The 24900-nt window shown below is 38.2% G+C and overlaps 1 protein-coding gene across 1 annotated transcript in view; it reads right to left on the bottom strand.

Moving 5' to 3' along the window:
* Positions 1–24900, bottom strand: part of LOC150087041 (vacuolar protein sorting-associated protein 26B-like) — a 302718-nt gene that overhangs the window by 175099 nt on the left and 102719 nt on the right. The gene's annotated exons all lie outside the window — the stretch shown is intronic.

The following is a 24900-nucleotide window of genomic DNA, read 5'->3' as shown; positions in this document are numbered from 1 at the left end:
AGGCTAAGAGTAGAAAACTTACTTCTTGCCCTAATGGTAGCCGAGCATTCTGGTCTCTTGCCAAAGCTATTGGCCGCAACTTTTGCCCATCTCTGCCCCCACCTCTGTCCAAACCTGATGGTTCTGTTGTCACTTCAGCCAAGGATAAAGCTGACCTGCTAGCATCCCATTTTTCTTCCAGCTCATGTATTAATGATCTTGGTAAAACACCACCGACCATTCCCAATACGCTCCATTCAATGTATCCTGTGGTCTTCTATCAAAAGGATGTCAGAAAGATATTGACAAATTTTGATGCTAAGAAAGCTCCAAGTCCTGATTCTATTTCTCCACTTGTTCTCAAAACCTGTGCTCCCCAACTTACTGCTGTTCTTTGACGTCTTTTTTCACCTTCTTATTCCAAACGTGTTTTTCCTTCTGCTTGGAAATTTGCACATATCCAGCCAGTTCCTAAAAAGGGTGACAAATCAATCCCATCCAGTTATCGTCCCATTGCAGTTACTTCTACTCTTTCTAAAGTAATGGAGAAATCAATTAACCGCCAACTATTAAACTACCTAGAAACCTTCCATCTGATCAACGATCGCCAGTATGGATTCCGTCAGTGTCGATCCACTGGTGATATTCTGGCTTATGTTACCCATTTATGGACTAATTCAATGGAAAGGTTCGGTGAAACAAAAGTAGTTGCTCTTAACATCTCAAAGGCTTTTGATCGTGTTTGGCATAAAGGTCTTCTAAACAAGCTTCCATCTTATGGTTTGCGAACTGTTTTTAGTAATTGGTTATCCAATTTTCTCTCTGATCGCTCACTGAGGGTGATGGTAGATGGCTCTGTCTTCTAACTTCTCCACTAATGCCGGTGTCCCCCAAGGTTCAGTTCTTTCCCCCACTCTTTTCCACTTGTATATTAATGACCTTCTTCCATTGACTGGAAATCCTATCCATAGTTTTGCCGATGATAGCACATTGCATTCCACTTTCCATTTTGAGAAACCTTGTCCTGCTCAATCAACTTCAACTTCTCGAAAATCTGCTACCAATTCCTTAAATGCCGATCTTCAGGTAATTCTCCAGTGGGGCAAAGACAACTTAGTTGATTTCAACCCTTCTAAAACTCAGTCTTGTCTTATATCTCACAAAAAGGATTCTTCTGCTCCTATGCTTATCTTTAGTGACACTCCTATTTCTAGGCAAAATGATATATCTCTTTTGGGGATTATCCTGACTTCTAATCTCTCTTGGCACAAGCACACTACAAATATTGCTTCCTCTGCATCTAAAAAACTTGGTTTTCTCTTTCGCTCTCGGCGTTACTTTTCTTCCAAACAGCTGCTCACTCTGTATAATCACAAATCCGCCCTGCCATGGAATATTGTTCCCACATCTGGGGTGGTGCCGCCAAAACCTCTCTCAGGCTTCTTGATTCCATTCAGAAGAGCGCAGTTAGGTTAATTAATGATTCATCTCTAACAGAGTCTCTCCACTCGCTTTCTCATAGACGTACTGTTTCTGCTGCATGCCTCTTCTACAGATACTTCCATGGGCACTGTTCTTCTGAATTGGCTTCTACAATTCCGGCTTTTTATTTCAAAACAGTCCGAACACGTGCCGCCACCGGCCAACATCCATTTACTGTCCAACTTCAAACCCAGAACTAACTTTTCATCTTCCTCATTTATTCACTCAACTGAAGTTTTCTGGAACAACCTTCCTTCATATGTATTTCCTGAAAATTACAATCTACAGAAGTTCAAGTCCAATGTCATCAAATATCTTCTTTCGTCTTCTCAACCTCCAACCCAAGCATGGTACTAAGTACTATAGGTTCTAATACCTCTCGTGTTTGGGGTTCACATAAAAAAAAAAAAAAAAAAACTCAATAGTAATGTAACAACGGTGTGGTACTACACTCAGGGTATTGGAAAATGAAAAGACCTGGAGGTAATTGTGCAGTCAGATATGAAGTCCTCTGAGCAATGCAGACAGGCTGCAAGGAGAGCTCATGGAGTTTTGTCAATGATATACAGGAATTTTCCTAGCAGGGATTAGGAGGTGATTATCCCCGTGTATAAGGCAATGGTCATACCACATCTGCACTATTGCATACAGGTCTGGAGGGCTCATTTTAAGAAGAATGTAGGGCTGCTAAAATGAATACAGAGGACAATGGGATTGGTGAGGGGCAAAAAGGGGTGCTCATACCAAGAAAGGCTTCAATTCTGCAAATAGCAGCATTGGAGACTAGGCACCGAGGTGATGTGACTGAGGTGTTTAAGGCTTTGAATGGATTGAGCAAACTCAATACTGATGGGATTCTTCCTCTTGCTCAGATCACATACGAGTGGGCACAAATTAAAATTAAGGAAGATTGGTTATGGAATATGTGTGCAGAAGTTTGCCTCTAGACAGCGGCTAGGTGATTGCTGAAATAAACTTCCACGTGCTGTTGTTGTGGAAGCTGATAGCTTAACTAAATTCAAGGAATAACTACATAAACTACTGGAGGGAATGAATAAGTGAAATGGGAGGAGACTTTTTTTTTTTTTTTTTTTTGGCTGATACTGTATAAGCTTGCTTTCTTACATCATTTGCCACTTCTAATAATAATGCTAATATGGACAAACATTAAATTCCCCCACAACTTTCTAAACTGTAGGCAGCGATTAGTGTTTTTGTGTATCTGCACAGAACTTTGAGGGAAATGAGGGGGAAATGCCACATGGGGCCAAATGTGACCCCAATTCACAAAGGAGGATCAAAGGCTGACACAAGTAATTATAGACCTGTGAGCTTAACTTCTGTTCCAGGAAATTTAATGGAGGCACTGGTTAAAGAAGCACTGCAGGATCATTTAGACAAGACTTCAGTTATAGCTCAGACACAGCATGGTTTTGTTAAGGGGAAGTCTTGCCTGACCAACTTGATTGGATACTATGATGCAGTCACAAAAGAACTGGATGCAGGGAATAACTTTGATATTATATACTTGGATCTTAGAAAGGCTTTTGATACTGTTGCACATGGAAGACTGCTACACAAATTGGAGCAGTGTGACATTGGAGGCAAATTGCTGCTATGGATAAAGGGGTGGTTGAGGGGGAGAAGACAGAGAGTGGTAATCAATGGACACTGCTCATCGTGGACTGATGTTATTAGTGGAGTCCCTCAGGGCTCAGTGTTGGGTCCATTATTGTTTTCTGTATTTATAAATGATATTGATGATGGTATATCGGGCTTAATGTCCAAGTTTGCAGACGATACAAAGGCTGGCAGGGTTGTCAAGGACACTACTGACACTATGCTGCTGCAACAGGATCTGGAAAGGTTGAGCAGATGGGCTGAGAGGTGGCAAATGAAGTTTAACATTGACAAATGTAAAGTACTACACATGGGAAACAGCAACCCCAGAGCAACGTATCAACTCTGTGGTACAACACTGACAGTGGTAGAGAATGAAAGGGACTTGGGGGTGGTTGTGCAGGCAGATATGAAGTTCTCTGAGCAGTGCAGACGGGCTGCAAGAGTAGCTCATGGAGTATTGTCAATGATATACAGGAATTTTTCCAGCAGGGATAAGGAGGTGATTATTCCATTGTATAAGGCGATGGTCAGGCCACACCTAGAGTACTGTATACAGGTCTGGAGGCCTCATTTCAAGAAGGATGTAGAGCTGCTGGAACGAGTACAGAGAAGGGCAACAAGATTAGTGAATGGAACAAAGGGGTGCTCTTACGAAGAAAGGCTTAAGTTTTGCAAATTACAGTGTCTGGAGACTAGGCACCAGCGAGGTGATCTGATAGAGGTGTATAAAGCCTTGAATGGTTTAAGCATGCTCAATGCTGATGGAATTCTTCCTCTAGCTCAGAAAAATCACCTGAGAGGGCATAAATTCAAATTGAGGAAAGACAGATGTAGGATAGACGTGCGGAAATTTGCCTTTAGCCAGCGGGTGGTTGGTTGGTGGAACAGACTTCCATCCCTTGTGGTGGAGGTTGATAGTCTAAATAAGTTTAAGGCTCAGCTGGACAGGTATTTTGAACGAACAGAGGGGTGAAGTGGAAGTGGTTTTTTTTTTTTTTTTTTTGGCTGATGCTGCATAAGCTTGCTTTCTCGCATCAAATGCCTCTACTAATGCTAATGCTAATGTTGCAATCGAGAGAGAGAGCAAAACAAAATTCTGTCATAACAAAATACATAAATATGTATTTTGATGTAACAGACAAATCTTTATCAGTATAGTATAGTGAACATTACTCAAAGAAAGAGTCACTTCAACACCAAACTTGTAGCAAATTTTTTCATTGGTCCTAAGGTAGTTGTTGGCGCATAGGTTTCTGTGGCTATAATGCACCTCCCAAGGTTTTTGCAGTACTTTGATCCAAGCCCGAGGCGGGAATCAAACCCACGCCCTTTGGGTTGCCAGGCAGGCACTTTACCCACCCAGCTAGCTTTTAGAAACTATTTTGATTTCATAGCACCCCATAAAAATCTATATACATGAATGAAAGTATTTTTGTAGAGCTATTTCTTCTCAAGTAATGCCTAAAATGAAAGTATTTTGGGCATTACTCAAGAAGAAAAAACTAGCTTTTTAACAGTTCTGTTGATTCCCCAGAGAAGTTTTAGATCCAGTTTAATTCTATAACACCTTGCAGTTGCAGTCCTCCTTCCAAGAGAAAATTTTGGAACAGATTCTCAAATTTCAGGACTTATTTAGAATATTCTTTTGGACCATTATGCCATATTTAATGTCAATCAGTAATTGTGCAGTCTGATATGAGGTTCTCTGATTGTAGAAAGGCTGCCAGGGGAGCTCGTGGGTTTTGTCATTAATATACAGGAATTTTTCTGGCAGGGATTAGGAGGTGATTATTCCACTGTATAAGGCAATGGTCAGACCACATCATGAGTACTGCATACAGGTCTGGAGGCCTCATTTTAGGAAAGACAGAGCTGCTGGAATGGGTACAAAGAAGAGCAACAAGATTGGTGAGGGGAACAAAGGGGTGCCCCTTACCAAGAAAGGCTTCGATTTTGAAAACTTGCAGCAGCTGTGCAAAGTGATCTGATTAAGGTGCGTTTAAAGCTTTGAATGACTTGAGCAAATTCAATGCAAACTTAGTGCCTTCACCCAGCAGGTTGATTGCTGGCCATCTGTTGTGGAAGTTGATAGTTTGAATAAAGTCAAGGAAGAACCAGGCAACCTACTGGAGGGGATGGATAGATGAAATGAATTTATATTATTTATTTTATTTTATTGACTGATGCTGTATAAGCTTACTTTCTTGCATCATTTGTCACATTACTAATGCAAATAATATCAATCTCATTTTCTGCTGCTCATCTATTATAAAAGCAATGAAAGCAGGATTCAATGCTATTCGTAATGACAAGAATTAAATAAATGAAAGTAAACATTGAAATACAAGCTGAGAATAATATCAGACTTACAAAATCAGATATATATGAGACCATTTCAAAAAAAAACTTCCCTGCCTATTGTCAAACTGCTTGAAAATGAGCAAAGCACAGTGTGCACAGATAACTGTAAAGAGTTGCATCTTGCTGCCTAAGCCATCTTTTTTACTGTTGAATGTACTCTTTTAACTATAACTCCTGAAGAAAAATATTTCTTTAACCTGCTAAACAAACATAAGTTGGAGGTTTAATTGTTAGACTACACTTAAAAAAAGATAGGGCTTCTTGAAGAGGTCCAAAGACAGGTAGCCCATTTTGTGGGATTAACAAAAGTGTGATAATATGAGGAAAACCTTAAATGTTATTGTTATTTGTTATTTGGTTTTTTAGGAACATTAGCAACTAAGGCCATATTGCTCCGGGGATATGCGGTGGTCATTCCCTGACCTTTCCGCATCCTCCGTATTTGGTCTCTCACGGGTTCGAACCCCAGTCTAATCAAGAAGCGTGTGCTACGCGCTGCTGCTCCTGCCCACCTGGCTACGGAGGCGCCTACCTTAAATGTGTAGGGTACAGAGCTTGGAAACCAGGAATCTTAGAGGGAACCTGATTGAGGTCTATTAGGTGCAGAGAGAGAGAATATTAAAATGAAAAAAGGTGAAACTTTTGCAGTTGTAAATAATTCCAAAATTAGATGCCATAAATTCAAATTATCGGGGAACAAGTTTAGATTGGATTGTAGGAAGTTTTCTTGATGCCAATAAGTTAATCACTTAAATAATTTACCTCCGTGGGTAATTGGGGTTGACAACTTGAAGAAATTAAAGGTAAATTGAATAGACTCCTACTTGTAGAGGGTGAACATGCGAAGTTTATTTCATTTTATTATGAATTTTGCGTGATGCATGAAAAGTTTGAGGCATCCTGGAGCTATATAGTTAATACTCACACAATATGTCTTTTGTGTGGAGAGGTAAAATATGAAGGATGAGGAGATCATGCACCTTAATGCAGAAAAACATCTCCAGATTCTGAAAACATGCAATATCAACAGAGGAACTGTGATGTAAGGCAGTTGGAAATACAGGGAAAATGAGAGTGAGGGCACATTACAGACCAAATGATTCCAAAGAGCATAGAAAAAAAAAAAAAGACTATATGCACACTGAATGGGCAACGTGAAGTATGAATGACTTGTTATGCGTAATTTAAATTTGTCCCTTATTGATTAGAAGATGCTCAATCATGGGGGAACAAAAGTTTTAAATGAGCTAGATGACTGTTATTAATATCAACATACTAGGGGCAAAAAATTCTAGGCCCCAATCATCACCCATGAACCAGATAGCATCATATGACTAACAATACAGGAACTCGTGGTGGGGAGTAAACATTGAGCTCTAAATAGAATGAAGAAGAAAGAGGTCAAAGTTCTTAAAGGTAAACAACATAGGGCTAAAGATGGTATATGGCCTCTATTAAGTGGGCAGATGACACAAGGGAAAGGTAGCATAAGAAAAATTATGAAATAACATTAATCAGCAATTACAGAAGCCATGAATATATATATATATATATATATATATACAACCATTAATAAAATAACAGAATGAGAAGTATGCTAAGATGGGGGAATAAGGAACTGGGCAGCTTAACAGAGCAGAAGTAGATGGCATGGGAGAGTAACAAAGTAATAAAAACTACTTAAATCTAAAACAGCTATAAATGGATCTGTAATAGTACCACCATTACAGATCCATTTAAAAAGAAATCACAGTTTAAGAAAGCAAAGAAATGGAAGGAACTCCTATACAAGGAGTTCAAAACATCTATACAAGGAGTTTCATATCTGTGAATATAAATAAGAAAAAAATGAATCAGTATGGACCCTTGATGTGATAGACACAAGAAAGTCTTAGATAATTCAGCTGAAATTGATGATAGGCTGATGAAATTGATGATAACAAGTACTTCATATCAACCTTTCCAGATGAAAGATCTTTCGGAGCAAGAAGAAACAAACTGTATCAGTGAAATTGGGCAATATGAAATTAGCAATACTGCAACAACGGAAGAAAGTTTATCAGAAAAACTTGATCCTAAAAGTGAGAATGATACCTAGGATCCATTGCATATACCCCATGGATTTTTAGGGAGACAGTAAGAGAGAATGCAATCAGCCATTAAGAATAATTATGAAGACATCACTGGATTTGGAGATTTCTGCGGATGTATTGGTGAAAGGTCAGCACTGCTGACCTTTCACCAATCCATAAATGTCGTTCTAAGAATGATGTGATAAGTATAAACCAGCCAGTGTGAGTTCAGTGGTACAGAAAATTATGATAGTGGTTATCAAAAATGCAAGGAAAGTGTAGATAAAAATAGTGTTTTGAAAGAAACAGTTTAGTTTTGTAAAGGGAAAAATTTAACTAATTTGGAACACAAATTTTGAGCAAATAATGCATCTGATGGAGAAAATCATTTTGACATTGGTTATTTGAAATTCAGCAAGGGTGTTGAATCTGTCCTGTGTAATAAGTTACTGTATAAGTTGGAACATTTTGGAATTAGAGGTAAAAACTCCTCAGATTAATTGCAAGATGGCTACAAAAGGCAGGAAGCATAAGTATAGAAACTACTTAAAAATAGGACAATTCTCAAGCATGAGAATGTAATAGCAAACCCATGCTGGAGTAGACCATGGTTCCTAGTATTAGTAACGGCTATATGGTGCAAGAAAGCCTAAGGCTTATTCTGCACCAGACAAAAAAAAAAAAATAAATAAATAAAATAGAATAAAATAATAATAATACAATTAAATAAAAGAAAATGAAATAGACAACCTATGCATTTCCCTCTCCAACTATCCAGCTGACCTTTGAATTTCCCCTTGACATCTTGAAAATAAAAAAAAAAACTCCTAGGAAAAAAAAAAAAAAAAAAGACTGAATATGTGACCTACACTGCTTAATAATGTCAACAAAGCTCTGAGAGGAGATAATAAAACGAAGGTTGGTTGATTTGGTGTTTAATGGCGCATTGGCAACTGAGGCCATAATGTGCCAAGTCAAAATAAAGCTAATACAAAATATTTTTGGTAGCTTAAAAAACAGGCTACCTCATCAAGAAAGTAAATATAACATACTAATGTATAAAGTTAAATAAAAAATATAAAAATATCAAGTTAAATCTTTATATATAAATTAATCGAGTGCAAAATAAAAACATCAGACATGTTGTTTCTATCACCTATAATCTGACTGAGTGTAAATTGGTTCAGCCAGATTATTAAAAGCCATTAAATATAAGCATCATGCTTCTCTAAAAACAGGACATTCTAGAAAAAACGTGACGAACAGTTAAAATAGTGCTAAACACCTTGCACATAGGTGGGTCATCTGCCCTCAACAAAAAGGAATGCATTAGTTGACTACAACCTGTGTGCAGCCAAGCAAAAACAACTTTCTCTCTTCAGAACGTAAACTGGACTGCCACTGCGTGATTACAGTTTATTTAGTAGTTTATTTTTGGCTTGTCCATGCCAAGGATCTTGTCATTGCAGATATAGTTTGGTACGTATTATTTTTCTGTAGTATGTATAGGGGAATGACAGGGAAATGGCTGATTTGGTAGCGGCATCAGCTAATTCATTTCCACAGATCCCAATGTGGCTTGGGATCCATCAGAAGAGAATGTCAAATTCTGATTCGACGAGAGAAAAAACAGCATCTGGATTTGGGACAGGACCGGGTGATGGTTATACCTCATCAATAACAGACCTTGTAACATGCTTGATGAGTCACTATATATAATATACCTTTGGTAATCACTATTTTTAATGTGATCAAGGGCTATTTCTATTGCATGCTGACCTTTCTGCAGCATAAATGCTAGTTTCATGTGAAATCTTATTGGATACTGTTTTGTGTGGAAAGACAACAGCAGATCCCATAGATTCTGACTTTGAGCCATCTGTATAAACTAGCAGGAAGTCAGAATGCTGCACTCTATGTGATGCAAAGAGTTACTGATAAAATGAAGGAAAATTACATTTTCACACTTTTAAATAATACTAGAACTAGTGGCCATAAATTCAAATTACAGGGAGAGCTATATACCGCATTGTAGAAAGTTCTTTTAACCAGCAAGTTGTTCATAAATGAAATAAGTTATCTCCCTGTAACTTTCACTCGTTACACCTGGATGAAATTCCACAGTTAACCTTTTTCTGTTGAATTTCATCCAGGCGTGACAAGATAAAAAGTATGACCTAAGCCTCATCAATTAACCCTGATCTAGAGAGATTAAGAAGAGTTCATGGGGGAGTAAGACTTTCTCAACGAGGCCATCATTTGTTAACATAAGGCAAAGATGCACCTGAATAGAAAAAGCAAGAATACTGAGGCAGAGTTGGTTTATCAGAAAACTGTTAGTTTGGTGATGGGGCCTAAGTAATGACAGTTGAACACACATGTAAATTAAGTTCTTACTGCATCAAACATTAATTTTATGATCATTTTAAATAATTTTGCTCGATTATTTTTATTAACATTTTTCTTTATTTTTTGCCTGTTACAGACTTGGTTCCATTCTGGATGCACATTATCCCTTAATTTGCTTTATCAATTCTGCTATTTTTTGCTTTAAGTTCGTTTTATACCTTTTGTTTATATTTTTACTTTTGCTTATATATTATTTATTCAGGGGCTCACATCTGGTGAGTATGGGCTTGGCACACCCAGGATTCTGAGCTGGATATCATCATTCTTCTCTCTCTCTCTCTCTCTCTCTCTCTCTCTCTCTCTCTCTCTCTCTCTCTCTCTCTCTCACAGAGTAACTTGGGAATTTTTCTTTTTGGCTGGTGCAGCATAAGCCTCAGGCTTCCTTGCACCATATGGCTAATAATAATAATAATAATTATTATTATTATTATTGTCTTTGCTTTATTATTATTTATTTTTTCTACATTATTTGTTCTTGTTTATATTTTGTTTATAATTATTTGTTCACAAGCCCCCCCATAGCTCAGTAGTCAAGCACAAGGGTGTAAAGGTGGAGTCACTGGTTAAAGATGCATTGCAGGATCATCTAGACAAGACTGCAGCAATAATTCAGACACAGCATGGGTTTGTTAAGGGAAAGTCTTGTCTGACAAATTTGATAGGATATTATGTGGTTTCAAAGGAACTGGATGCAAAAAATTATTTTGATATCATATATTTGGATTTCAGGAAAGCTTTTGACATTGTTGCACATGGAAGACTATTGTACAAATTGGAGCAGAATGGTATTAAGGGTAAGTTACTACAATGGATAAAAGGTTGGCAGGGTTGTTAATGACAGCAATGGCAGTGTGCTACTGCAACAGGATCTAGATAATTAGAGCAAATGGGCTAAAAAGTGGCAACTTAAGTTTAACCTTGACAAATGCAAAGTACTGCATATGGGTAGAAGTAACCCCAGAGAAATGTACCAACTGTGTGGTACTACAATTAAGGTGGTAGAAAATGAAAAAGACCTGTGAGTAATTGTGCAGTCAGATATGAAGTTTTCTGAGCAATGCAGACAGGCTGCCAGGGCAGATCATGGGGTTTTGTCACTGATATATAGGAATTTTGCTAGCAGGGAAAAGGATGTGATTGTCCCTCTGTATAAGGCAATGGTCAGGCCACGGCCTTGAGTACTGCGTACAGGTCTGGAGGCCTCATTTTAGGAAGGATGTAGATTTGCTTGAGCGTGTACAGAGAAGGGCAACAAGATTGGTGAGGGGAATGAAGGGATCCTCTTACCAAGAGAGGCTTAAGTTCTGCAAATTGCAGTGGCTGGAGACTAGGCACCTGCACGGTGATCTGATTGAGGTGTATAAGGCCTTGAATGGGTTGAGCACGCTGAATTCTGATGGGATCCTTCCACTTGTTCAGATTACGAACCTAAGGGGGCATAAATTCAAATTAAGAAAGGACAGATGTAGAATAGATGTGCGGAAATTTGCCTTTAGCCAGCGGGTGGTTAATTGCTGGAACAAACTTCCATCTGTCGTTGTGGGAGTTGATAGGTTGAATAAATTTAAGGAGGAACTGGACAGGCATTTGGAGGGAATGGTGTGATTTTTTTTTTTTTTTGGCTGATGCTGCATAAGCTCATACACTTGCTTTCTTGCATCACATGCCACTACTACTACTACTTTGAGTGACCATTGTAAGCTCACATAATAAAGTTCAACCTCATACACTAAATACAGTATAATGTTCTTGTATTCTCTCTATCTTGTTAAATCCTTTGACCTTATGCAGTTGTCGTGGAGTATAAATGGAAAATTCGTTTATTTTTATAATTTTTTGGATCACACCTTTTATTCTCAGAATTGCTACCTGGCTTCTGGCTTCTACCTACCTCCCACGTAATAAAACACAACACAACGCACAGTACAATTACCAGATTCAAATTAAACATAGCTAAACCTAGACACACCCATTCTCCAAGTACTTTCTTTGGGCAGTAATACACTTTTTTTTTTTTACCGCTGGAACAATTCAACTGCAACAACTGAACTGCAGAGCAATTCAACTGCAACAATAACCTCATCTTTGCTGTGGGAGTAATGGCTTCAAACATTTTATTTTCAAGAATAGAAAACAAATCACAATGACAGGTCAGCCAAGTAATGGTATTGTTGAAACAAAACAGAATTGCGTACGGTGAGCTCTTTTTGTATGAGAAGTGAGAGTGTGTGGTTACACTGTCATTCAATGTCCAATCTTTTGCTACCCACCGTTCTAGATGATTCAGCTGAATTGCCCTCGCAGATGGTGCAACACCCACAAATAATGTTTCATTCCTTATTCAAAGTGGCACCTAGAAGAATGAAATCATTGTGTGAAACAACACATGGTCAAAAAACCTTCTAACACCACTTTCCTTTTCAATCTGTCTTGGTGATATTTTTTTTTTTTTTTTTTTTTTAATTGGACAAATGAGATGATTTCCAAGTCAGTGATTGAGTTCATGGGTCATTAAAGAAAATACCAAATCTTTTTCCCCAGCAATGATGGCCTATAGGAACAAAGTTCATTTTTACTCATAGATGCTGGTATGAGATCGCCTGGTCATTGTGTTGATTGGTAAGAATCTGAGCCACCAAAAATACTGATTTGAACAAATTGAGTTGCACCACAACCTGATAGGTGTTTAAATCACCACTTAAAATTCCACAATTTGCGTGTGAAATGTTTAAAGTCTCTGCAACTTTATCAATAATCACATGGCAGTTCTGACACAAGAGTTGTCTAGCACTGTTTCAATTTTTTTTGGGCATAGTTATAGGAATTCCAGCATGACTGTAGTGCGATAAACTCTCTTGAATCTAAAGTGCCATTCAAATCCAGTAGCATGAAATGGAGAATCTGCCCAATGGTTCAGAAGGAAATTTCTATAAACATTAACAAAAATTTTCCAATACTTACAGAAATAGGACTTTGACAATTTTCACACTTAGAAATTATGACAAAATAAATGCACTTCAAATGCACACAACAATAAAAGAGGTACTGAATGATTAACCATTTCTAAGTATATGTTGATGCAGACTGAAACATTTAAAAACAGCAAATCGCAAAATACAGTGGATTCCAGTTATTTGGGCCATCGGTTAATCGGGACAGCCGTTTATTTGGGGCAAATCTTAAAAAACAGAAACCAATTGAGAAAATAGCCAGGGTTTACTTGGCTTAATTGGGACAGCATGCCGTTTAATCGGGGCAGGAGACCGCAGCACTGGAGATTACCCTATGATTGTCTCCGACGGTACCACGTGGTTCGGTCGAAATTCTGGAGGTCACAACCAAAAAACAATTGACAGCCACCTGTTTATTGGGCTTTTCTGTTAGCCAAATCTAACATAAACGGACAGTAAACTCGATCTTACTGAATTTGCAATAATACCGACAGCTGGAATTCTGTGGGTTATTATGGTGAAATGTGTTTACACTTCCATGAAATCTTCAATCATATAAAAAAAATTAATTTTCAGATCTTCTCTTCATTCCTATTTTTAAAGCTTTATAACTCGTTACTCGGTTCTCACTTGCGCGTATTGTGTTACTTGCAATTTGTGTGTGCTGTGTTCTTTGTTATTGATTGCTTATCTTTTTACAGTTTTAAATTTTAACCCCCGCCCACAAATGTCAGTGAACAGAAATGTCAACTAGTTAGTATGTACATATTACAGTACGTATTAATTATTCCGATTTTCACGCATCATTTAATTTTTTAATTGGTAAGTTAATAAAGGGTAAATTTGTGCTTAATATATATCTTTGCTTTTATAGCCTGTGGATAATATTCCTCCTACTTTCGCTAATTAGAATCGCATTTAATAAATGTTTAATAAAATTAAAATTCAATTCACAAATGTGATCACAATGTAAATTTACATTGTGATCACGTACAATCAAATCACTTTACGTTCGTCGTAAAGTGATTTGATTGTACAGTGAACCAATTGTAAAAAAGGGGGGGGGGGGTACATTGTATTTTTAACTATTTACGTGAAACTTCGGATGATTGGGGCAGCCGCTTAATCGGACCAAAAATGCACTAGTCCCGACGTGTCCCAAATAACCGGAATGGACTGTATTTATTGACTGCAACACTGCATAGGCAGTCTGGGAACGTCTTGATTTACCTTTATACCCATCTTTAATACAGATATCCCCCACTTAGTGCTCTTAATTGGCCATAAAAACAGAGTAATTGATTCTGTGTTAAGCAGAAAAGGTTTAGCCATAAAAATAAGTTAAATAATTTTAACTGATTGGTGTGACCGATGTTTCTGGCTGATTTTAATCAACCATTTTTTTCAATAAACAATATTAAACGTGGCAGAAACATTTTGCCCTTTAAATATAAATTTTAAATGCATAAATTATGTAATGAAACATAAATACAATACACGTTCAAGGAAGTGCAAGAAAACTATCTTAAAATTATGTAACCTTATATGTGTATCATATTTACATTGTTTACAATAATTTGCAATAAATATCATATTTACATTATTTACAATACTGTTAAATTTCAGGTCACTCGAAAACGACTAAAGAGTGAGAATCGAGCACTCGCCAAAAACCATTCTTTCGGAATGTCCAATGTAATTTCCTATGACAAGTTTTCCAATAGCTATTCACCTTCTTTGCATTATTAGCTAAATCACTTGATCTCTTTGAGGCCATTTAAAAAAAAAAAAAAAAAAAAAAGAGAAGTGGAAATTAACTACCCAACATGGTAAACTAAAATCAATCATGCTGACATAAAATGCACAATATGTAAACCAGAAACAAATTTATTATTATTTTTTTTTTTATGAAAACCACAAACATGAGGTATCAGAACCTATAGTACTTAGTACCATGCATGGGTTGGAGATTGAGAAGATGAAAGACGATATGTGTTGAAATTAGACTTGAACTTCTGCAGACTGTAATTTTCAGGAAATACGTATGAAGGAAGGTTGTTCCAAAAAACGGCAGTTGAATGAATAAATGAGGAAGATGAAAAGTTGGTTCTGCGAGTTTAAAGTTGGACAGTAAATGGATGTTGGCTGGTGGCGGCACACGTTCGGACTGTTTTGAAAGAGACAGCAGAAATTACCGAAGCTTATTCAGAAGAACAGTGTCCATGGAAGTATCTGTAGAAAAATCATGCAGCAGAAACAGAATCTCTATGAGACAGTGAGTGGAGAGACTGTTGGAGAGGAGTCATTAATTAGCCTAACTGCCCTATTCTGAATGGAATCTAGAAGCTTGAGAGAGGTTTTGGGAGCACCACCCCAGATGTCGGAACAATATTCCATAGTAGGGAAGATTTGCGATTTGTACAGAGTGATGAACAGCTGTTTGGAAGAAAAGTAACACCAAGAACAAAAGAGAAAACCAAGTTTTTTAGATGCAGATGAAGCAATATTTGTAATGTGTTTGTGCAAAGAGAGATTAGAAGTCAGGGTAATTCACAAAACAGATATATCACCTTGCCTAGAAATTGGAGTGTCACCAAAGATAAGCATAGAGAATCCTTTTTGTGAGATATAAGACAAGACTGAGTTTCAGAAGGATTGAAATCAACTAAGTTGTCTTTGCCCCACTGGAGAATTGCCTGGAGATATGCATTTAAGGAATTGGTAGCAGATATTCAAGAAGTTGAAGCTGATTGAGCAGGGTGAGGTTTTTCACACTGGAAAGTGGAATGCAATGTGCTATCATCAACAAAACTATGGATAGGATTTCCAGTCAATCGAAGAAGGTCATTAATATAATAGAGTAAAAGAGTGGGGGGAAAAACTGAACCATGGGTGCCACCAGCATTAGTGGAGAAGTTAGAAGACAGAGAGCCATCTAAAATCACCCTCAGTGAGTGATCAGAGAGAAATCTGGATAATCAACTGCAAAAAACAATTGGCAAACCCTACGATGGAAGCTTGTTTAGAAGACATTTAGGCTAAACACAATCGAAAGCCTTTCAGATGTCAAGAGCAATTGATTCTGTTTCACCGAACTTTTCAATTGAATTTGTCCATAAATGGGTAACACAAGCCAGAATATCACCAGTGGATCGACATTGACAGAATCCATACTGGCGATCATTGATCAGACAGAAGGTTTCTAGATAGTGTAAGAGTTGGTGGTTAATTAATTTCTCCATTACTTTAGAAAGACTAGAAGTTGTTGTCATTTGGTTTTTAGGAGCATTAGCAACTAAGGCCATATTGCTCCGGGGATATGCGGTGGTCATTCCCTGACCTGAAGAGTAGAAGTGATTGCAATGGGGCGATAATTGGATGGAAGTGATTAGTCCAGCTTTTTAGGAACTGGCTGGATATGAGCAAATTTCTAAGCAAAAGGAAAAACACCTTTGGAATAAGAAAGTGAAAAAAATGTGACAAAGAACAGTAGTAAATTCAGGAGCACAGGTTTTGAGAATATGATGAGAAATACCTTCAGGATCTGGAGCTTTCTTAGCATCAAGATTCGACAAAATCCTATTGACATCCTTTTCACGGAAGACCACAGGATGCATTGACTGGAGCGTGTTGGGAATGGTGGGAGGTGTTTTACCAAGATCACTGACACATGAGTTGGAAGTAAAATGGGATGCTAGCAGGTCAGCTTTATCCTTGGCTGAAGTGACAATAGAACCATTTGGTTTTGACAGAGGTAGGAGCAGAGATGGGCAAAAGTTGTGGCCAACAGCTTTGGCAAGAGACCAGAATGCTCGGTTACTATTAGGGCAAGAAGGAAGTTTTCTACTCTTAGCCTGTTCAAAATCTAGTTTGGACTGATTAATAACTGCTTTACAATTGTTACGAGCTTTGGTGTAGGCAGAAAATGAAAATGAAGAATTGAAAACAAACCAATTACAATATGCAACATTCTTCTCTTGAACAGCCTTAGCACATTTATTGGAAAACCAAGGTTAAGGACGAAATAAAGGACAAAATTTTAAAGTGGAGTGTGGGATAAAGGATTCCATTCCTGCAAGAATAATTTCACTGACACGATCTGAGCAAACGTTGACATCAGAAGTTTTGAAACAGTAATCCGACCAAGGAAAAGAAGAAAAGATATCTCACAGATCATCCCATTTTGAATTCTTGTAATGCCAAACAACAAAAGGTTGGGAGTAGCCATGAGATAAGGGCTCAATAGGAGAAGAGACAATCACCAAGTTGTGATCTTAGCTGCCTAAAAGACCACTCACTTCGACAGTGTACTTAGAAGGGTTGTTTGTGAGAAATAGATCAAGCATGTTGGTTGTATGGTTAGGATTATCCAGTATTCTGGTAGGTAAATGAACAATCAATGCGAGGTCATCAGTAATTGCAAAAGCCTCAGCATCTCGACCAGCTTTTCTGTGTGACTAGAAAATGGAAGCCAAATGGAGTTGTGAACATTAAAATCACCAAGGAAAATTACATCAGTGTTGGGAAAGTTGGACTGGAGAAAGTCAAGTTGCAAAGAGAGGAAGTCAAAGAGTTCCAAGTGATTAGTGGAGTTGGGAGAACCGTAGATAACAGGTGAATTTGACAGAATGAGGTAGAGAAATTTTAAGCCAGAGGAGATTCCAAATTACCAAGTCTCTGACAGGGAATATCAGAACGGACATATGCACAAGTACCACCTTTGAGGCGAAAGGAATCATACAATGAATAATTTTGGGCAACTGAGATGAGCAGTGGTTGAATCAACCGATAACTGAGATTCTGTCAGAAAAAGTACATGGGGGTTTCGCAGACTGTAAGTGGAAATAATTGAGAATAGAACTGAGACCACGTATATTTGTGAAATGAGCTAGGAAGTGTTTGGGAGATTTAGATCTTTTCGCGAATAAGTTTGCTCTATTAGTTTGAAAATTCATGGTGTATTCAATAGTGAGAAAAGGTGGGGGGGTCACGTATGAAGTAATGAAATTTTTGGATATGGCATACACTTGGTAAGAATATATCCAGATCCTTGACATAATGTGGCTTTGACAATACTGGCTGAATTTTTAGGAAATATGACTGAGTAAAAAAAGTAATGCACACCAGTAAAAACTGGTGTGCATGACTAGACCTCAAGAAATGTGTTCAATATCTAACAGCTGCGACTTGCAGTAGAAACACTGAGGATGGTTTTTCCCAGAAGCAAATACAGATGAGTTGTATGGGAATGACCAATGCAGTCTTACCAGAATCACTTCTCGCCTGCTTCTTTTGAAACTGGAAGCCCACAAGTGTGGATCTTTTTTTTTTTTTTTTTTTTTTATCTACAACAGTTTATTATTTGTTGGAGTTTTCCAGAGGTGAGACCATTGTTTTCTACATGTTGTTTTAATAATGGATTTGTAGTCAGTGTAAGGCACTTTCAGTTGACAGGAGGATCCAGAGTTGGGATGTTTGGCACCATCATCTGCACGTTCATTACCTGGGATGCCGACATGACCTAGGACCCAGCAGAATATAACTTTCTGGTTAGCTGTTTGATAGTAAAATAATTTGGATTGGATCTCTGTAAGAATAGAATTAGAGGCGGAAAAGGTAAATTGAATGGCAGTGATTGCACTTAGAGAGTCGGTATATATCAAAGTTTGTGTTATATGGTGGTGTTTATATTATCAAGAGCTAGTTTTATTGCAAATAATTCTGTGATATAGATACTGCATTCAGTAGGAAGAGAGACTGCTACTGAGAAGTGGAAGAAACTGCTGCAGCACCTACAGCTGCATCTGTTTTGGATCCATCAGTATATATTTATACTTTCTCTGAATTTCCTAAGGAATGTGCTTTATGTAGCTGCTGAAAGTTGGTGTTTGCCAGGGAGGATTTTCCCCATCTTAAAAAGAAATTGTCACAGAGAGGTGAGAATTCGGTCCAGGGAAGTTTAAGAGTATCAAGGTCTTGGAATATATTATGAAAGTTGATGTCCCAACTGAGCATAAGCTCTTACAATCGAAGCCCTGCGGGGCAGTTTTCATTAGATTTATTATGATATAGTATGGCATGTTGATGGTCGAACAGGTACTGCCAGCTAGAGTGGGACGGAATCTTTGCTGCATAATTACATAAAAGGATTTTCTCCTGAGATGTAGAGGTGATTCATTTGCCTCAATATACAAGCTGTGTACCGGAAATGTTCTGAAAGCTTCCACCGCTATCCTGAAGGCACTATGCTGGATGGTGTTCAGATGTAATGGAGAACTGTTCCTAGTTGAGTCCTAGACAGGTGATCCATAATCTAAGCATGATCTTATTAAAGCTCTATGGAGATGAAGGAGAGAGCTTCTGTCAGCATCCCAGGCCATAGCGGAGACTGCTCTTAGCATGCTCAGTTTTTTAAGACATGTAGTCCGAAGGTAAGCTGTATGGCAAGCAAAATTGAGTTTATTAACTAAATATAACCCCCAACAGATAAAAATCGGTTAGTAACAGGAATTAGGCTGTTTTTTAAAAATATTTCTGGATCCGGGTGTAGTTTGCATTTTTAACAAAAATGAATTGCAGTAGATTTCTTTTCTGCTAGGGAATAACCATTCCACAATGCCCATGATTCTATTTTAGCAATGGAAACTTGAAGTTGTTTTTCAATGGTGTTCATAGTTTGGGATTGACAAGGAATAATGAGGTCATCAGCAAACATGTACGATTCTACTGTATTCGTTATATCCCATGTCATGTTTGTAATTCTTATTGCAAATAATGTTGGCCAAGCATGGAACCCTGCACAGAACCCTCCTCATGTTCAAATGGTTTGGATAAGTTGTTCACGTATCTAACCTGAAATGTGGCATAGGAAGTTTTGTATAAATTGGAGTAAATGACCTCTCAAGCCAAAAGAATGAAGATCTTGAAGTCGCCAGGTGGTAGTAAAGGCTTTCTCAATATTGAGATTAATCATGACCAGATGTTATCCCCCTTATGAAGGCATTACGGATGTTTGCTTCAGCTTTCATGATTACATCTAACGTGGAACAGTTCTTTCGAAACCCGTACTAACGGTGGGATCGAGATTAGCTCGGTGCGCGCAAAGTTTTTACGACTCCAGCTAATAGAGAAGTTTATCTTAATTTTTTACCATTTTATTGACTTAACTGGCATATTAATTTATTTTCTAGAAGTAACTTTATATTTCTAGTTACGATACTTAGTTTATTTTGAACTTAGATACAGATTTTGTGGGTTATTACTTAGTATCGGTAAATCTTGTACCATTTGAAACTTGCCGCCATTGTGTAGTATCGATACGGAATAACATTACACCTATCACGAATTTGATAGCGTAAGGCATAACGTAAAACTAAATAGCATAATACATAGCACATAACGTAAAACTAAATAGCGTAATACATAGCACTGTAGTAGGAATCTGTTAGCTTAGAATAGTAATGGCAATTAATTGATTAAATTTATAAATCCTTTTAATTTTTATTGTTAATTAAATTGTATTTAAATGGAAATCATGCCACAGACTAGAGCAGCAAAGCAACTTGCGCAAAGTAGCAAAAGTGCTGTGGCTCGTGAGAGAACCATAGGAGACAATTCTCCAGCACATCACAGTCTAAAAAAATGTCAAAATGCAACATTGCAGATTTCTCTCAAACAGGACATGATCTAGCCATGGAGAATATCTTTGTGTGTGTGCTAGGTGCAGAGAATGTAAAGAAATTAGGCAGAAACTCAGTGTTCTGAAGGGCATCTATGAGAACTTGAAGAGTCGGGTGGATGCCCTCGAAGGAATTAAAATGGGGGTGCCTATCAAGTTCTCAGCTGCCCAACTCATTGCCAGAGCACACTCTTATGCATCAGCAACACAGTAGCAACCTTCAGGGCAGAATGCGCTGGTCCTACAGGAGCTAGTTATTGTTGGTGACCCAACTGTCAGGGAAACGAGAAATATATTGTGTAAAAAGGATAGGTGGAATAGGAGCAGGGTATGTCTGCCAGGGGCAAAAGTTGATGTTGTAGAGCAGATATCATCTTTTAAGGGCACAAAAGGTGATATCGTTGTACATGTTGGCACTAATGACATTAAGTGTAGGAGGTCTGCAGATTTACTAAGCAAGTACAGGTCAATGCTGAAAAAAAGTCGCACGACAGAGTTAAATTTGAAAGTGTCTGTAATCCTGCCTAGACATGATAGGAGGGAGTATATGATGAGAGCCTTGTCGATCAATTCAGCCCTGGAAAGATTGTGCATGGCTCTTGGGGTAGAATTTTTCCCAGCGTGGTCTGTGCATGTTAACAGGAGATATTGCTTCTACAGGAATGGGATACACTTAAATAGAAGGGGTGCAAGAATATTTGCTGATGCTATTGAAGCAATGTTAGGTGGGTCGGAAAACTGATAGTTTGTGGGGATTCACAGACTAATAGATTAACAGTAGCCGCACGCAGAGGTGGAAATGATTCTTGCACAGCTTCTATTGGAATGAGCAGCAGCCTGGAAAGCCAGTTGCTGGGGGGGGTCATGAAACAAGTAAATACATGGGCTGTGTTAGAGTAAGAACAGGTGCACGTATACTTGCATGTACACCAATGCTAGGAGTAGAGTAAACAGATTTGATGAATTTGAAGTGCTGGATAAGACACCCAAGGCAGATATTATTGGGATATCAGAGACACGGTGCCACTCAGATATAAGGGATGGAGAATTGGAATTTGGGGAGTACAATGTGTACAGAAAGGACAGATAGGGAGGAGGGGTTATGTGGTTAGTTAAGAAACAAACAAAATCTAAGGAAGTGCATCCAGTTGATATGGGTGCTCAGTGCAATGTTCAGTCAGTTTGGTGTGACATAAGCACTGGAAAAGCAAAAATGAGAGTAGGAGTTTCTTATAGGCCTAATGACTCTGATGAGTACAATGAACAATTATACAGAGAAATAGAATGGGCCAGTAAATCAGAGTGTCTTATACTGGGTAATTTTAACTTCCCGGATATAGACTAGAACTTGTGGCTTCAATTGCACACTAGCAAGGCTTTTGTGGATTTATTGGATGACTGCTTTCTACAGCAACATGTTAGAGAAGCAATAAGAGGTAGTAACACTCGATCTGATTATCAGCAGCGATTATTTATGCATTAAGAATTTACAGATAAAGGAACCACTAGGTGGCAGTGATCACAGTTTACTGATGTGGGATTTAATTAAAGATGCAACTACCATCAGAGACAAAGGGAAGGATTTTTGCTTTGGTAAAGGCAACTACAGTGGTCTCAGAGATTTTTTAGGTTCTATACAGTGGGACCAACTGATGATGTTACCAAAAGCAATTCTAACTGGGAAGTATTCAAGAAAGTAATTTTGGAAGCTACTAGGCTTTTTGTTCCAACTAAGAAGTACGCTCTAGGTTTAGGCCTAAATGGATGTCAGATGAACTAATAAGACTCGTGGCAGAGAAGAAAAATGCATGAAATGCACATACATTGTTTTTTTTTTTTTTTTTTTTTTTGGTAGTTGTTGACGCATCGGCTTCTGTGGCCATAATGCACCTCCCAAGGTTTTTTGCAGTACTTTGATCAAAGCCCGAGGCGGGATTCGAATCCGTGACCTTTGGGTTGCCAGGCAGGCACTTTACCCACCTGGCTAGCCCGGTCGGAGCACATAAATTGTCAGGTGATGCAGAAGCCTATGGTAGATACAAGCTAGTCTGTAATCAAGTCACAAAGGAGGTTAGGCAAGGCAGATTATGAAAAATCTTTGGCAAAGGTTGCAAAGATAAACAGCAAAGACTTCTTTACTTATATAAACTCTAAAAGGAAGGGGATGTATCAGATTAGTCCACTTGATATCAATTGTTTGACTGTAGATGATCATTCTCAGATAGCTGTGAACTAAATGAGTATTTTGCACGTACATTCACACCAGAGAAGTTATTCCAGGAGGAGAGGGGCAGATGATTATCAAACCTAATAAGGAGTTAAATGATTTTGTAATAAATGAGAGCAAAGTGGAGGGGAAATTACTGAAGTTAAACATAACAAAGGCACCTGGAGTAGATGGGATCTATCCAGTTATATTAAAGGAGGTGGCAAGGGTAGTAAGCAAACCCTTAGCCATAATTATGAGAGCATCCTTGGACTCGGGGGAAATCCCCACAGACTGGAGATGTGCAAATGTATCTGCAATTCACAAAGGGGGATCAAAGGGTGACACGAGTAATTACAGACCTGTTAGTTTGACTTCTATTCCAGGGAAAATAATGGAGTCACTAGTTAAAGAAGCACTGCAGGATCATCTAGACAAGACAGCAGTATTAATTCAGAAACATCATCGGTTTGTCAAGGGTAAGTCTTGTCTGACTAAATTGATTGGATACTATGATGTGGTCACAAAGGAACTCTATGCAAAAAATAATTTTGATATAATATACTTGGATTTCAGGAAAGCTTTTGAAACTGTTGCACATGGAAGACTACTGTACAAATTGGAGCAGAATAGTATTAAGGTTAAGTTGCTATAATGGATAAAAGGATGGTTGAGTAGGAGAAGACAAAGCATGGTAATCAATGGGTGCTGCTCTTTGTGGACATGTTATTAGTGGAGTCCCATAGGGTTCAGTGTTGGGTCCGCTATTGTTTTGTATATTTATCAATGATATTGATGAAGGTATATCAGGCTTAGTGTCGAAGTTTGCAGATGATACAAGGGTTAGCAGGGTTTTTAATAACAGTAATGACAGTATGCTGCTGAAACAGGATCTGGAAAAGTTGGGTAGATGGGCTGAGAAGTGGCAACTGAAGTTTAACAATGACAAATGCAAAGTACTGCATATCGGTAGCAGTAACCCCAGATAGATGTGCCAACTATGTGGTGTTACACTCAGGGTAGTGGAGAATAAAAGAGACCTGGGGGTAATTGTGCAGTCAGATATGAAGTTTTCTGAGCAGTACAGACATGCCGCCAGAGTAGGTCATGGGGGTCTTGTCAATGATATACAAGAGTTTTGCGAGCAGGGATAAGGATCTGATTATCCCATTTTAAAAGGCCACACCTTGAATACTGCATACAGGTCTGGAAGCCTCGTTTTAAGAAGAATGTAGAGTTGCTAGAACGAGTTCAGAGAAGGGCAACGAGACTGGTGAAGGGGACAAAGGGATGTCATTATAAAGAAAGGCTTAAGTTCTGCAAATTGCAGCTTCTGGAAACTAGACACCTGATTGAGGATCTGATTGAGGTGTATAAGGCCTTGAATGGATTGAGCAGCCTCAATCCAATCAATGCTGATGGGATTCTTCCTCTTGCTCAGATTACAAACCTGAGGGGACATAGATTCAAACTGAAGAAAGACAGTTGTAGAACAGATGCACAGAAGTTTGCGTTTAGCCAGCAGGTAGTTGATTGGTGGAACAAACTTCCATCTGTTGTTGTGGAAGTTGATAGCATAAATAAATTCAAGGCAGAACTAGACAAACATTTTGATAAATGGATCAGTGAAATGGGAAGGGTTTTTTTTTTTTTTTTTTGGCTGATGCTGTGCCAGTTTGCTTTCTTACATCATGTGTCTCTACTAATGCTAATGCTAATTATTTAGCAAGTTGTTAGTTTTCAGGAACCATGTTAACTGCCTATGAACCATTTTTTCCAGGACTTTGCCTAAACAGCTGGTCAGTGAAATTGGCCTGTAGTTATGCAGAAATGTGTGATCCTTTCCTACCTTTGGGAAGGCTAGTATAATTGAGTGACGCCAGGAGTTTGGATAAGTATTTTCAAAAAACTATTTGATTGTAATATTTTAACCATGTTCTTTTCGCTCTGTTGTTTAGTTGCCTTATCATCACATAATAGATCCCGTCTGGACTAGCAGAACTAGTGGAATTCACATTAACAGAAAATGTTCTGTTAATGTGAATGGCTGATTGTATGGGTGTGAAACTATAGTAGAGAAATTGATCTTATGCTGCTCTGAAGATTCTTTAATTTGCTGAAAGATTGGGTTAGCAGGTT

This window comes from Mastigoproctus giganteus, chromosome 4, assembly GCF_048544385.1.
Source record: "Mastigoproctus giganteus isolate SK-2022 chromosome 4, ASM4854438v1, whole genome shotgun sequence".
Classification (NCBI taxonomy): domain Eukaryota; kingdom Metazoa; phylum Arthropoda; class Arachnida; order Uropygi; family Thelyphonidae; genus Mastigoproctus; species Mastigoproctus giganteus.
Note: the sequence above shows the minus strand (reverse complement) of the source record. Positions and strands in the feature narration are given on the sequence as shown.